The sequence below is a fragment of the Chelonus insularis genome, unplaced genomic scaffold, assembly GCF_013357705.1.
Source record: "Chelonus insularis isolate UGA/USDA-ARS -01 unplaced genomic scaffold, ASM1335770v1 contig_260_pilon, whole genome shotgun sequence".
Classification (NCBI taxonomy): domain Eukaryota; kingdom Metazoa; phylum Arthropoda; class Insecta; order Hymenoptera; family Braconidae; genus Chelonus; species Chelonus insularis.
The window spans coordinates 107,067-123,456 of NW_023276452.1; the positions used below are offsets into that span (position 1 = coordinate 107,067).

The window sequence follows — 16,390 nt, forward strand, 5'->3', positions numbered from 1 at the left end:
CGTTGCTTTTACTTTATACAATTAATATGGATGATTTACACTTGTTTTAACATGTTTTAACGTGAGAAAAAAACTCTGAGGTATGCCCAAAAAGTTGCTTAAATAAATTTGAGGTTGGACATACCTCAGAGTTCTTTTCTTAAAGCTCGAAAGGTTGAAGCTTCTAATGCAAGTGAACGACTGCACCCTAACAAAAGGGTTTAAATAAATAAATAAATACTAATTAAAATTTTTCTTGTTAATTTTTTGTGCTTTCTTTGATTTATATGAAAGAAAGCTATTTTTACATGCTATAACATTATAAAATTTAACATTGTAACATTTAAATAGTAATATTATTAGTAATAGACTCAAGATTTACTTTAATTCTAGTTTCATTGGTCCAAGTGTGGCTTTATTTACTTTAATGTAAAGTCACGTAAACTAGAAGTGTGAAGTTTGACCAGTTGTGTGAATAATCCTCGTGCAACGTCATTTACATGTTGGGATGCTTGTTTACTGTTTAGATATAGAAATCATTCTGCCCTGATTGAAGTCAAGAGAGATGACATTTTTTGGGTATAACAAGAAGATTATTAAATCTATGTATGTATGTGCCTATGATTTGATAGGAATAGTTTTTAGTTACAATCAATTATAATCTTTCTAATTATTTTAAGATAATCAACTTTTAAATTAGCTAATGTAGGAATGTTATTAATAACATTCAAATGCTTTCCTGAGGTCATATATCAAAGGTTATTGAAATTCAAACTTTTTTCTATGTAAAAGACCTTTCAAGGGAATAAAGCTAAGATCTAACAGGGAACATTGAAGAATAACTTCAAATGTCATTGAGAATAGAATCCTATCCAACCCTTATGACATAATTTATTCATTAATTAATATCAATACAGTCAATATTACTCGTAACAATATTAACAATAACTTGAAATTTTATCATTATGAAGATTTTTTTTACATCAACTTATCTTTTAGAGGCTGGTTTCCGCAAACTGTCCTGACCATTCTCATCTTCAACAGTACAACATTACATAATAGATGTAATTACTGTTATGAAGTTACTAGAGAAAAAGGTCCAATTATGGGTCACTTTTTGTTTTCCTTCAATGACATTTAACTCTGTTAAATTATCATCAATTGTCACTTTTCCAAAATTCTGTTCATTACCACAAAGTTATTTTCACAATATTTGTGGGTTAACTGATGAAAGACGCACCATACTCGCATAATGAATGAATAGACCATATTAAAAGCTGGATCATAATCCTACCTTTTCCTCTATGAGTCAATATTCCACTATCATTTTTGAAATTTTATTTATACATTCTGTTTACTTTAAAAAAAGTTTTAAAAAAGCATAAAAATCATTGTAAAAAACTTCTATGGATCGATTTTAAAATATTGTGAAATATATTGTTATGTATATCGACAGTCGACGATTTTATTTAGAACAACTTTCGACTGATTTGTTTATTTTTAGTTTTTGACTGAGACTTGAGCTGACCGGATGTTTTCTCTGTCATGAAAGATTTTTCTATCGATTTAACAAACGCTTTAATTATTTTCATAATTTATTTTTGAGTTATTATTTCATTTCATTTTACAATATTACAATCAGTATATTTAGATATCATTCTCTAAAAAAGAAGCTCTGAAAAAATTTTGTACACAAAGATGACTTCTGATTGATATATTCTATTAAAACTTATTAAAAGTTCGATTTATTTTCCCTACCAAAGTGGCTTTTACTTTGGTCCGATTAGTCTATTGCTACAATAATTTACTAACGTAATATTTTTTTTGCTCGCGAAAAAACTTTTCCGAGTATTTTAAAATATTTTCAGTTAAAAAAAAACGGACAAAAATAAATCGAAGTTATTGGATAAAAATGACAATATTCAAGTCACGTATTTCGATTCCAACACTAATGAAAACAGAAGTTTAACACATCCATCACAACTGTCTGTCTATACGTATGTCGCATAGCTCTGTACGAACGTTTTTGAGGGAATGCATTGAACTTGGTATAAATATGTACTTTTGCAGTGGGTAAAAAGATCGGAGCAGCAAACACGGGTATACAGTGACGATGTAGAGGAGAAGAACCATTATTCCGAGAGCGAAATTCCACGGCGAGAAATATTTCACTTGCGCCGACAAAGGTCGTTTCGTTGAAACGGCCACAGTAATTTCGACTAGCATACGTTCCTCTCCCTAATATTTCTCTCTCTTTTAAATCACCTACAGACCAACATATATATTGTGTATTCGTCCTAGTGCACGTACCATTTTTACGAGGTGAAAAAGATACAAATATAAAAGTTCTGTACTTAAGTGCTTTTGACTGTCATGCGTACAATTTCTGGTGAACATGTCAAAAAAATGTTTGACAAGCTTTTCAGGATTAATTTTTCCTCGAGTTTCTAAATTCAATTAACTTATTGATTGAAATCGAAAATCCTTTGTCAAAATAAATTCAAATATTAATCAAGTCTCAAAAAATTTACATCATACCTGTATACTGAAATAAATGAATTTACGTTTTTTATCAAATATTCCTCTTAATTAAAAATACAGCTATTTTAGTTTTTCTTAATTTATTGAATTAATTAAACATTGAAATAATAACTTTCTTTGCACAGAAGTATTTATATTAAAAATCATGATTACTAAAAGAAAATTTTCCATTAAAATAAATTATTATTTGATTATATCAAATTAATTTAAGTGTTTTTTTATTGTTAACGAATTCTTTGTTTTGATATTTCCTCTTCAATTAGAATTTTATTATTTAATTTTAGTTTTAATTATAGCATTATCTTCATCATTAAATTCTATAATTGACTTTATTTTTTAATTTGACGACAATTCTTGAAATCTTCAATAAAATGGAGTTGTCATTGTGCTCTGTGAAGTGTGTAATATCAATTATTCCAATATTTTCTTCATTCATATTCTTTCTTAATAAAGTATATTCATTTTTCATTTTTTAAGAAAATGTTATTCAATTCTTTTAACTGGAAATTCTGTTTCATTAACTATCCCCTCTACTAATGAATGCAAAGAATATCACCAACTGTCCTTCTTACCTACCATTTTCAATCAATACATAATAATTACTAAGACGTCATGGATAATCATTTTTAGTTCTATTATTATGTTGTTAGAATGCATTATATAAAACATTGTATGTAAAAAGAAAGAGATTTAAGCATCTGTATAAACTTGAATGTTAAAAAATGAATTTTTGAATGAATCAGTTGATAGGTGAAGGTCAGTACCAGTTGTTGTTATCTACTTGCTTTTTAGTTTATGAAATCAATTAAGTTTAATTATATTTGATTTTATTTTTATAAACTTATGAACTTCTTATCAGGAAATAGTAGTTTTTTTAGTTTTCATCAAAAATATGCCTTTAACATTTAATTCTAGTCGAAATTTATTTAGTTAAAGTTGACATATTTGCAATAAAATATATGTACAAAAATCTATCCATATAAACCAGATGAGCAATCAATTAAAACTTCAAACATTTATTTTTTACTTATGTAGAAATATTAACAAGGTTATAAAATATAATTGATAAATAAGAGACAAGTGACATATTGAACTCTTTCAACATCTGCAGGTAAGTCATGGTATTGTCAATCATATAATTAGTGAGGATAAGTTTTAGTTAATAATTTTTCTCAGTCTCTTGAAGATTTTCTTCAAGAGTAGATTGTGTGCACTATCTAAAATTAATTATTATTACTTTTGATTTATATTTAACAACCTTTTTCAACTGTAAATGTATTTGATATCAGAAAAATCAATTCTATTTATCACCTATTTGATCCAATTAGAGTAATCAACTGCTGTTTAAAGTAAGAAATTATTTAGTAAAAAAAAATATAGTGTAATACATTTGACAATTCAGTAAGACAAATTAAAAATAATTCTGTCACAATGACATCACTGTCTCGATTGTGTATAGTACAGTAGGTGTAAAAAAAATCGACGAACTTGAATAATAGTGCTGATGATATACAAGTCAAGTGTCATCAAGACAACAGCAGTGACGTGACATAGGATTAGATAACAAAAACGTGTTGTCTTCTGTTAGTGTCTAGCTGACACTATCACTAAGAAGAGTGTCTGCTATTCACCAATTTCTGTGATGTAGCAGAGTCACAGCTAGAACTTGGATAATTGCAATAAAACCACGATGTACTGTTCTAAAATACAGCAAATGGTGAAACGTCACGCTATACCACCTTCATTAACTACTTAGTTGAGATTTTCTTCGAGCTTTAAATTGCCAACTTCCTCTTTAAAAACATTTTTACATAGCTGAAGTGACGTTTTTATAGTGTGAATTCTTTCAACTCTTAATCTAAATGACGTCGTTGGTAATCTACGAAAAATTATCACCGGTTGAGATTATATTTGCTTTCTTTATGGAAAAAATAGGGAAATCGAGGAAAAAGTATTAAAAAATTCTACCAGGTCTATAATTCTTACATAGTATTCCACAAGAAATAGAGTCGTAAACTTAAGGATTTTAATGTCACGAAGCTTCAAGACTTAGTACCTTAAGTATACCTTAAGCTTTTGAGGATTACAGGCAGACCTGTAAAGTAGATTTTGGCCAATTGTTTCAATCTAATCCTTCAATAACCATTCTAAAACATTTTCTTTGTTCTACCAATTAATTATTGATAATTTTAATCAAATTAATAATAAAGTCTTCATTAGTCTTTGATAAAAATTCTTTTTAATAAAAAAAAAATCTGTTTTGTCAATTAAGTCAATAAATTACCAATTCAGTGTCAACGTGTGATTTTAAATATTTATCAGCTTTAAAAATTTATTCATTTGATTACAAAGTTTCAGATAATAGAACATGAATTTGCTCGGATCAAGTATTTGATGATTTAAGTAATTATTTACTTTGTCTGAATAATTGTTACCAAGTAAATGAGTTAACTTTCATCAAATATTATGATGAATAATTTAAACCATTTTCATATCTTTTTCCTGATTACATGAATATTTTAATTAATCATTTACATCAATATTTTACTGGTTCAAAACGTTCAATAAATATTAGGAATTTTTAATGATCAGATGTAGGTAGGAAAGTACGTTGCAGAGAAAATAATAGACAAGGATCCTTTTTTTTTGTAATTAAAATATACAATGGTATGATTTTATAGTTCTGTAAATTTGCAGCATGATCTTTTTTTCAAAATTGATAAGCTTTTGTATAAGAATTAATCGCCTGATGAATAAACACGAAAAAATAAGATTTGTTATAAAAATTACTCAACTTGAAGTAAAAATAACTTCATTAAAAAATAAAATTCAATGAACTTTAAGTGATTGTTATTTATATTATCTACTTATAGGTATTATTTTTATCTCAAATTAAATAATTCTTACTATCTAGAATATTGTTGAGTATTAGAAGAATTTAACCATTTTTGCTCATTTATTATCGTTTGTATGAATGCTCAATACTTCAATTATAATGATTAAAATTGTTTTGTATTTCTACTATGAATAGAATTATAAATAAATAAAGAGACAGAGGATGACTTGGTCTATTCTCACTGATAATTTCCTGTTTGATACCCTTAAACACTTAACTACACGAGAGACTAGTCTATTTGAAGCGCTTCGACAATCCCGATGGATCAGTTTCTCATTATACAATTACGGCGAATAAGTATGGACTTGATACCTCAATTTGATAATATATGCACATACAGACAGACTAATTTTTAATAACAATGAATTTGATCTGTAGAGGCCCCAAAAAGTAGAAGCATGAACAAATTTACATAACAATTATTTCCAAATAAAAAGGTAATTGAAAATTCTATAGAATATGTAAAAATGATGAATTTTTTCACAATCAAGTATAGAAAAAAAATATAATGGACGAGTTAATGTAATAGGAAAGAAATCAAACTTCTTTCTGGTAAAAAAGAGTATTTGAATTTTGCAAAAATATTTTCTAGGTAAAAGCATAACTTATAAAAGAATAAAAAATAAACAAAAAAAATTGCTGCTAAAAAATTACATTGCTTAAAATATTTAAGGAAACGAAACTCACAAACTTTAGATGCAGCCTATGAATGCACATTTTTCTTACTTCTTTACAGATACAGTTTCTTTAGAGTATTCAAAACTCATCCTTACGGATGTGCACCTTATTATGCACCAAAGCGTATTGCTCGCAGGTACACATATATGTATATGAGTATAGTTGAGAATTTTTTCGAAAGAATTACACGAGTTATCCAAAGTTAAGTGGTAATACCCAACAAGATTAGATATGCCAACTGGTAGATTTAAGCTCTTTGAGCTTGTATGCATTAAGAACTCACTCACGGAGAATATCAAATCGGAAGCTCGTGAATCACGTAGTCGTGGTTACATTACGAAGCGGGCACGTCGTTTCGGTTCATTTAATCGCAGTTTCTGGATTAACCCCGACGTACTGCGGTTCGTCTACCAGTTACAATGCATCCCGTTATGCTGTTTGCTATCTTCGTCATGCAAACAACATGAAAACATACAAACTTTGTGCTTGTTAGATATGTAATCCTACCTCTGGCTATTTTTCTTCTTCTTTAATGCAAAAAATGTGCGTTCCTCTAAACAAAATCTTTTGCATTTTATTTATGAAAGGAATTTAATATTATTTCTAATTAATTACAGAATTCTTGTTAATTATGAAGTTAATTACCCTCAGGGAATAATCAAACACTCAAAGCAAAAGTTTTTGTGTTTTTTGTTTTCAATTCAATTTTCATTTAAAATAATCAATCATAATAATTGATGATCAGGTAAACCTTGATTAAAATACTTATAAATATTTTGGTTTTATTATTTCTCATTACTTTGAAAAAAAATTTTTTTAAATGTTGGTAAACAAGTCTTTGATATTTGCAAAAGTTTTGAATATCTCAAGAGTTTTTAATAAATTTAAGTAGGATATCATAGAGCTTGATCTCTGTGCTTCAAAGTACTCTTCTATGATTTGCGTAAGGATTTTTTGAACCAAGTTATGAATTATGAAAACATAAAAATCATTTATAACTTCGAATTTCAATTGCTTATGACTCTTCATTTTTATTTTCATTTCTCTTGATTACATTTAGCACGTTAAGCCATTAAAATAGTCAATAAAGATACAAAATAATCTCCAAACAATCGTACACGTAGTAAAATAAAAAAGTAATCACACAGAAAAGCTAAAATGAGATTTATATTACCCTGATGCCATAGTCTCTTATTGACTAAATGGAGAATTACGTAACATCTGAAGACAAATTAATTTTCATTTTGATTATAAATGTTTGCAGTTTTCCATAGATATTTTAATATTGTGATTATTTTTTTAACTAACAAATAAAAATGGAGATAAAATTTAACAGGTTAAAAAAAATTAACTTTGATAGCGGTAATTCATTAGCTTTCTACTCGTAAGTTGTTTTAATAAATTCAATTTTCATCGAATTCCATTTCGCGATTTTTTTACAATAAAAAAATGGTAAAAAAAGGTAGATAAAAAAAATACTAGCAGTTAATTTACCAATACATTTTTATGCTTGTCCATGCGCGAAATTAGCAACAATGGTTGTAGAAAGTTCTTTTCAGTCAAGTCAATTTTTCTAGAATTTATCGTAAACCTCGAGTATCTATTGAAGAGACATTTCTAGTAAAATTTTCTCTACTCTACGATTATCGATATAAGTGAGTGAATTTCTAGTAAAATTTATCAGAATTCTAAAGATATTGCTATGTTTGTTTTCTGGATGTATACCCGAATAAAAATGATCAGTTTTTGGGAGTGCTTAAAAGAGACCCAATTCGAGCCCAAATAATTTTTCAGGCTCTCAACGCACCCAAATCAAGCCTAAAACTATTTTGCAGGCCTAAAACACGCCCAATTGAGGCCCATAATGCGCCCAATCCAAGCCTAGAAATATTTTAAAAATAAAAACTTATTATCAAATTAACTTTCGGTGCTACAAATTTACATTTGTAATAGTTTATTGACATCATTATCGAATATGATTTTAGAAAATGGACTTGAATTTGGCACGTTTTAGGCCTCGAAAATATTTTTGGGCTTTAATTGGGCTCCTTCAAAATTTAGGCCTGTAATGGGCTTGTATTGGGCACTGAAAATTTCTCTAACTCAAGATTGGGCTTCAATCGGGCCTGTATTGGGCTCATTTTTCATTTTGGGCGTGTTTTGGGTTTCTTTTGGGCCTATTTATTTTCACTCGGGTACTAATAGTGAAAATCATTATATTAAAAAGTGATTGTGTGCGATAACCGAATTGCAGCTGAATTAATATAATTTTTAACTTCCCAATGCAAAGTTATAGTAATGTGCCCGAGTTTGCGAATTCCAAATTTTGACATATCTCCACGTTTTAAGATCCCCAGAGTCGAATACGATAGTTTTCCAGTGGACGTCTGTGTGTGTGTGCGTTTGTGCATTAGGGATTATTTTTCGTCTCGATTATCTCGAGAACAAAAAATGATATTGATGTAGAACCAATTGCATTCGACGCATAGTGACGCAATTTAGAATTGATTAGGTTTTCAGCAAAATCAGTCTAGCTATTTTTTTTTTGCAGAATTGAAAAACTGAAAATAATGGTACACTAGCTGAATCTTATCATTCTTTCCGCTGGAAAGTTAATCGTGTGGACCTTTTGGGTCGCACCCAGACCACTGCAGAGCACTGATATTTAATACAAGTGGATGTCTTTTAATGAATGATACGTATTTTTATTTAAGAAAAATAATACTGACCATTCATTAAATATCATTAGTTATTTATCAAGCATCTTATTCAATTGCTACAATCATTCAATCATTGTTGAATCATATTATTTTATCATATACATTATGATAAAAGTCTTTTTTGTTGACAAAAATTTAACGAGGAGTAGAACATTCCCACGTATTAACCATATGCTGATCGGCGATTATAGGCGGAGTCATAGAACTTAATCAGAAAAGTATTTTTTAACATCTATATTTATTATAAATGACAGAAAAAATAATCTATGAACTCAGATTAGATGATAGTACAAAAAATGAGATGTGTGGGCACAAAGACAGAAACAATAAATTTTGCCATCTCAGAAATATCATTCAATGTTATTATTTAGCTGCTTCAAAATCTCTAATTTCAAAAAATAACAAAAACAGTTTCAAGTTGCGTCACTATGCGTCGAATGCAATTGGTTCCACATCAATATCATTTTTTATTCTCGAGATAATCGAGACGAAAAATAATCCCTAATGCACAAACGCACACACACACAGACGTCCACTGGAAAACTGTCGTATCTGACTCTGGGGACTTTGAAATGTGGAGATATGTCAAAATTCGGGATTCGCTAAATCGGACCCATTACTATAATTTCCCATTGCGAAGCTAAAAATAATACTTTAAGGAAAGAATTAACAATTGAGATTTTCTTTAAATGCAGTTCATTTCAAACCACTGATTGATAATCAATCTTTTCAATGAAGGATTTTAATAATGCCATATATTTGCCAATATTTGTTTATAAAATCGGCTTAGTTAAAAAAATGTTGGGAAAAAATAAGTCCCGTATCACCCAGCACTCTAACAATAAAATATTCATCTTATTTACCATTCCGTATCGAAACCCTTTATTTGTTCAAAATGTATAATTCAAAGTAATTTTTGATAGCTGTAATAACATTATATCTATACCAAAAGCTGGCTCATATGTACAATCCATAAATAAAGCATACATACACGCACTCAATAGCGTAATATACTTTATTCAATTGGTTTAAATGTTAATGGGGAAGCGCAAGTTTCTCTCACGTCACGTCATTATCGTCAATGAAATCACGATATATTCCTGAAGCTGCATAATCAATCATGCATGATCCTATTCACACGGGTTAGAGCTGATTGTTTCCGTGACAAATCACGCAATATATTTTATCCGATTGGACGCTCATATGAGCTTCACTAATGGCCTGTTTTCACCATGTCTTGTATGACGTGACTACTGTTAACAAAGTATAAAAACCAATCATTTTATTAAACTAATTATATTTTTCGTTTCATCATTCACCGATGATAAATACTATGAGAAATTATTTCATTATTATATTCGAATAAATTCATTGAAACATTTTATGTATCGATTAATCTGATTATCATTACTAAAGCAATTAAATAAAATGAATTTTGGAATCAACCAAAAGTAACTGGACCATTTAGAATTTAATTGATTAAACGGCTTGTTGAGATATTTTAGTACGACTTACAGTTTGTGGTCTAGTCTCTCTTTTGTACTATAAGTATGAAATTCCGATCTGAATGGTGGTTGCATCGCTGTACCAAGCGATTCCATTGCAATAGTCGACCTTATTTCGTAGCACTTAATTTCCGGTCGTCACTCGGTGTCTCTATGGAGTTTGCTACTACCATTACACTTCAATCGAGAAATGGGAAACCTCCGTGGTTTCATTACCCACACTCATTCTTTAATTTATCGTTTATTGAGAAAAAATTATCTAAAACCGTTTGGTACTTTTTTTCTAAATAAATATATTGAAATAATTAAGCTATAGCTTAATTATAATGATAATTAAATAGAGGTAGACTCTTTTTTAACAGTAAATACTTGGTGAATACATTTTTTAGCACGATTGCCTTCGTGGTTAATTTTAAGAGCAAGTTTTAGCGAAATTTAATTATGAAAAATTTCAAGTGACTACTGGTATAAAAAATTTAATTTATTTAATTGTACAGTGAATTTTTGCATTCCACTATTTTAAGAATAAATATTTGAACGAAAGCTGAACATTAATTTTACAAACATGCATTAATAATCTTTATTTACATTTTTTTTATTACACCATCCTATTTTACAGTTTACAGATTATTTTATTAAATAAATAAATTAATTTGGATTTAATTCATGGAAAGTAGATACAATCTTTATTCTGAGGAAATTTACGAAAGATTAACTAAAAATGATTTACTACTTCTTATCTTACCTAACTTTCATATATTGTTAATTTTAATGAATCCTTTGTCTAAAAATGAAATATCATAGTTACATCTTCCAGCAATAATAATAATAAATCAAAGATAAAAGCAAAGACACTTAGAGCAATGTTGCTCCAAATTGTACCCTCCCCCCTCTGCCTCATTGCTCCTATCTTTATACATTCATATAATATTTTTTCGATAGTGCGAATGTACTTCGTATAATAAATTCTATTAATCACTGCTGAAACAAATCATGTTCTGATGAAATTGAATTGAAAATGAAATCGTGATGTTCAAAACATATAAAAAATATGTTAAAAAATCGTTTTTACCCCCAACATGTATATAAGAGAACTAGGGGTAAAATGGAACATCTCGAAAAAATTTAAATCAACAAATTAAGCTTTTTATTAACCAATGTTAATAATTTTTAATGCAGTAATAAATTAAAAAATTGATAAACAAAAAGTGCAATAAAGGTTTTTAAACTTATTTTGATAAATTAGAACATTGTCTCGAGCATTTCATTTTACTCACACTTTCCCTATATTCTTACTCAGGAAGATCATTTATAATCATACTCTATTTTCAAAGGAATTGAACGTGACTGAGTAATACTATATAATTACCTAATTTTCTCCAACTTACAAATAAAAATACTTTTTACTGAAAAAATTATTTTTCAAAATTAATTCATGACTGAATAATTATTTTTAACTTTGCCTTCTATTTGCTTACTATAAATACCCACAAAAAACTTTTTCAGTGTGATATAATAAGAAATAAATATATAATTTACTTCTCTCAATATTTCTTCCTATTCATAAAAAGTAATTTTCGCAGAATCAAATCAAGGAAAATGTAATAACTGATCTAACATGATACATCTCACGTTCTGTGATAGAGATATGATTATAGAAGGTCTCCTCCGATTTTCATCAAGCCATATACTTCTCAACTAGTTCAATAGTTTACATAGTCAATTCAAACAGACTCGACTCTATATCTGCCATTTATCACTCTCTTATTATACATCACGTCTCGTTTCCAAACATCAATAGTTGATGTAACAATAGTTGTCGTTGACAAAGAAACTAGTTCAATAAACAGACGGCACAAAATAGATTATTAAAATCTATCAAACAAACAAAAATTATTTAATTATTAAAACAAATTTTGCGAGCATTATCTTTAGAATATTTCAATTCATCTGAGCAAAAATTTTCATCCTCTGATATTTTATATTTGGAATGAAAACCATTAGTGCGGATAAATCTCCCGACGGAACGTAATCAAATACGTAACGCATCAATGCACAAATTAAAGATCTTATACTTTACGACCGTAACGAAAGTCAGCGGAAATTGTAATATTGGAAATAGGAATTATACGTTTAATAAATAACATCAAGTCAAAAGCAAAAGGGAAACAGTAAAAAAGAACCTGGGTAAGTATAAAATTTAAAATTGCATTTAAAATATAATTGTAGTTATTTACAAATATTTCATTATGACATGCTCATAAAACTAAATATATTTCCATCGAGATAAAGAATTCTTTAGAATATTTTCTTCTGTAAAATGTTGTTAATATAAATGAAAATATCTCCATTTAGAATGTTTAAATTGAAAAAACAAATTTTCAAGCAATCACATAAAACTTGACTTTGTACCAATGATTCTTTGAGCATTTACGACAGAGTTAATAATCCCCGAGTATATTTGTATAGTTGATAAAAGTACATAACTAAAATGCAGGAAAAAAAGGCACAAAAACTCAAGAAAAAGTTTAAAAGGAATGGATTTTATGTTAAAATTGTTATGCGTGGTGGGAAATCTAGCTAAAATGTGTTTTCTCCATCTTTCATACTTTAATAAATTTCTTCTGGCTCACAAACTCTCTGGCACTTTTGACACTCAGTCTAACGTCCTCTCATTATCCAGGTGCAACCCCTGAGCCTTCCAATCTCGTTGAAATCTCCTGACCTTTCTCCTTTCATTTCTCGCTCAGATCTCTTCCGCTATAGTAATATTAAAATTGATGGAAAGACTGGGCGCGAGATCGTTAAGGGTGCACTCTAGCCTTTGATAGAGGGAACGAGAACACAAGTAAAAGTGGAAGTAGAAGAGAGCACACTGTACTTCCGTTTTCTGCTTACCATGCGGTTTTTCACTGCTACAGACGCTTGGTAAAGCCTAGTAATGTTTTCAGTTATATCTTCACGCTCGAAGAAACAAAACGAATCTCATCCGTACTTTCTGTGGTGTACAATAGCTCCAGATGCTCTAGTATTGTTAAACATTTCATGCGTGATAAAAAAAATGTAAAATATATCCTTCTTACAAGGATGCTTCGTTTACACATGAAAAATAACGCTTTTCAAGTTAAGACTAATTTTCAAATATGTATTATGTGCTTGATATCAATGAAGAAATTCTTTTTTAAATACGTGAAAAATTATTTATTCACTCTGAAAAAAAACAGTGTAAGTAGCACTGAAATACTTTTATGTCAACACAATAATTAATTAACAACATTTCTTTTAATCCATTCACTACAAATCTAAGAAAATGCAAAAGTTTCGTAATCAAATGCTCAAAGTGTTTAATAATAAAACACTTTAGTGTTTACAATGTTGAACACCATAAACAAGCTATAGAATTTTGGTGAACGCCAATAAACGTTTAAAATTCGTCTACATAATTACTATAGTTTGTTTATGGCGTCTTACATTGTAAACACTTAATGTGTTTAATTTATGAACACCACAATTTGCAGTGTTTACTATACTTTTTGCTTTAGGACGACTGGTACTTTATTACTGTACAAATCTATTTTCTATCAATGAGAATATTTATTCTTCCCACTGTAATATATACCAGTGCGAAATAGAATACCGTAGCCCGGTTCAAACTGTTATTCTTCGATAAAAAAGTTATCATCATGAGGAATAAATATTAAAGCCTTCAGATCCTGAATCAAATTTTTTTTGCCAGCCGTTCGTTGGATAATAAAGTAATAATAGGAGGATTCGGTGAATTATGTATGTTGAAAGGAATGTTTGAGAAGGATGAATTAATTGAATGTTTAATAAAATAATTATGGTAAAATACTTAAATACCTGGTAAAATACAGAAGAAAAAATTAGGTTTTTTATAAGAAGATTAAAATCAATTTGAATCCATTGTCACCGAAGATATTTCAACCACAAACGTTTCATCTCGCATGGATTTAGAACGACTGATGAATTTTAATTGAATGAGTATTGTTAATTATTATTTATAATGAGAAGTAGGTCGAATGAGATTCTAAAATACTATTGCTCATGACTCCATTAGAGCTAATGATTTGGAAAATTGAAAAGACTCAACGAATTGGAAGAACTAATTTAATAAAAACTGTTTAATAATAACAAAAAGGAATAAACATAAATTTTGGCTTAATTAGAACTGTTTGTGGTACATGTTTGAAAATTATTGCATTGACTTTCAAATACAAATTTTTAAGTATTTCAAAAAATATTTTTTATTTCATGTTTACGAGCTTTTGATGAAATGTGACGATTTTTCCGTTTTTTAAAATTAATACCTTTTATTATAGGCAAAAATGTATCATTCTCGTAGAATTGATATGACGGATTATTTGTATAATTAATTTTTTGATATCAAAACTGTGCAATTCATGGTTAAAAATCTTATTATTTCAAAAACAAGAATTTTTAATCATAAAAATTGAAATTCAAAATAAAAAAAAAAACAAATAAAAAGCTTCAAAAGAGTAAAACTTGTGCATAGTTTTTTCGAAGCAATCAACCATTTATAAGTTTATTTCATTTGTTTTGTCTTTGTCTTGATAGAAAAAAAATTCTTCTCTGTGTGAAAATAAATTATTTTCTCTCATCTTATACAAAACAAAAAGCAAAAAAAAATCTTGATCTACCGTTTGTTCACAATTCAAGCGTGATTTATAGATCTCTTTTTTCCTCGTCTGCTGATTAAAGAAGTTGTCCGACTTTCCTTGCTCACCTCACGGCATTTCTACTGTGCATTCCTCCTGGTTGACTACTTGTAGTAGAAAATTCTGTGTGATCAGACTTTGGTCTAGAGCACGATGAGCTTAAAGCAGAAATATCAAAGGAGCCGTAATACTATCGATTCTTCAACATGAATTATATCCATATTTTAAAAAAAGACGAATCGTACCAGAAGCCCAAATGAATCTAAGCAATTTACAGTAGTCTCATGAGAGAATTGCATGACTCAACTCGCAATTCACCAACGTAAAAGTATGGTTTCGAAATAAATCTCGATAAAAGCTCTTTCCGTGTAGATAAACTATCCCCCAATATAACGGGTTTAAATTGCACAACGCTTGTAAAATGATTCAAATAAAAAAATAAAAACATCAGGCTATCATAAAAATAACTGAATTTCATTGCTACTAACCTTGGCTGCAATTATTTCCTCCATCCGTTTTCCACTCAGTTTCAACCAACATATGTGGTCTTGGCATTGCCCGTAGTTATCACCAACTTCCTTTGAATGCTGGTGTATTTATTTGTTCGCAACTTATTTAGTTATTGCAAAGGACACTCGTCTAATGCACGAAACCTAACTCTGATGTATACATAAATTACTAACACATTGCCTGCTCACGACACATGACACTTCAACGCCGTACATCCTCTCATTGAAATGCTCGACCACATAGACAACACGTGGCTTTGTATGGCCGGGGGATCGTTCGATTATTGTCGCTCCAATAAACAATTTCACTCTTGATCCATCACAGATATTTGCCCACCAACTTTCTGATCCGCATCATCGTTAGCTTCTTATAAGGAAACCAGACTCAATTATTCTATCAATTCTTAGATGTTTACAATCTATTCATTTGATGATGATTTTTCAATAAAAAATAACAATTAACGTAATTTATCATTTCTTGATATCAACAAGGAAACTTGTAACTGAAGGAGTAAAAACTGATAGAAGAACATGATGATGATGCTCGTGAGAAAGTATCAAGTCAAAACCGAAAGACGATGTTGTCAGCCGCACGGTCTACGATAACCTGTCGTGCGGAGCTTGCAACACGGCCACAAAAGCCCCGTGCGATGCGCGCGGATACGTTAACGACGGCGCCCAATGAACTTTGAGTGTGCGCATTATTTCACTTTACTTTGCCCTCCACACTCTACGGAGCTTTCCGAGACTGACCGAGAGGGTTGGAGCATTCTCTGACGCCCGGTGTATTGAGGTCAGAAAGTTCACTGTGGATTACTGGACCACACAATCAAGAAATATCACTCTGAGCAATTACCTTGCCTAG

General features: G+C 29.4%; 1 protein-coding gene across 1 annotated transcript in view; it reads right to left on the bottom strand.

The window, feature by feature from the left end:
• The window catches only part of Csgalnact (Chondroitin sulfate N-acetylgalactosaminyltransferase), a 67,570-nt gene extending 51,460 nt beyond the window's left edge, over positions 1 to 16,110 (bottom strand). The window contains exon 1 of the mRNA XM_035079900.1: positions 15,505 to 16,110. The gene's annotated coding sequence lies outside the window, so the exon portion shown is untranslated. The remainder of the gene's footprint in view (positions 1 to 15,504) is intronic.
• Positions 16,111 to 16,390: the final 280 nt, after the last annotated feature.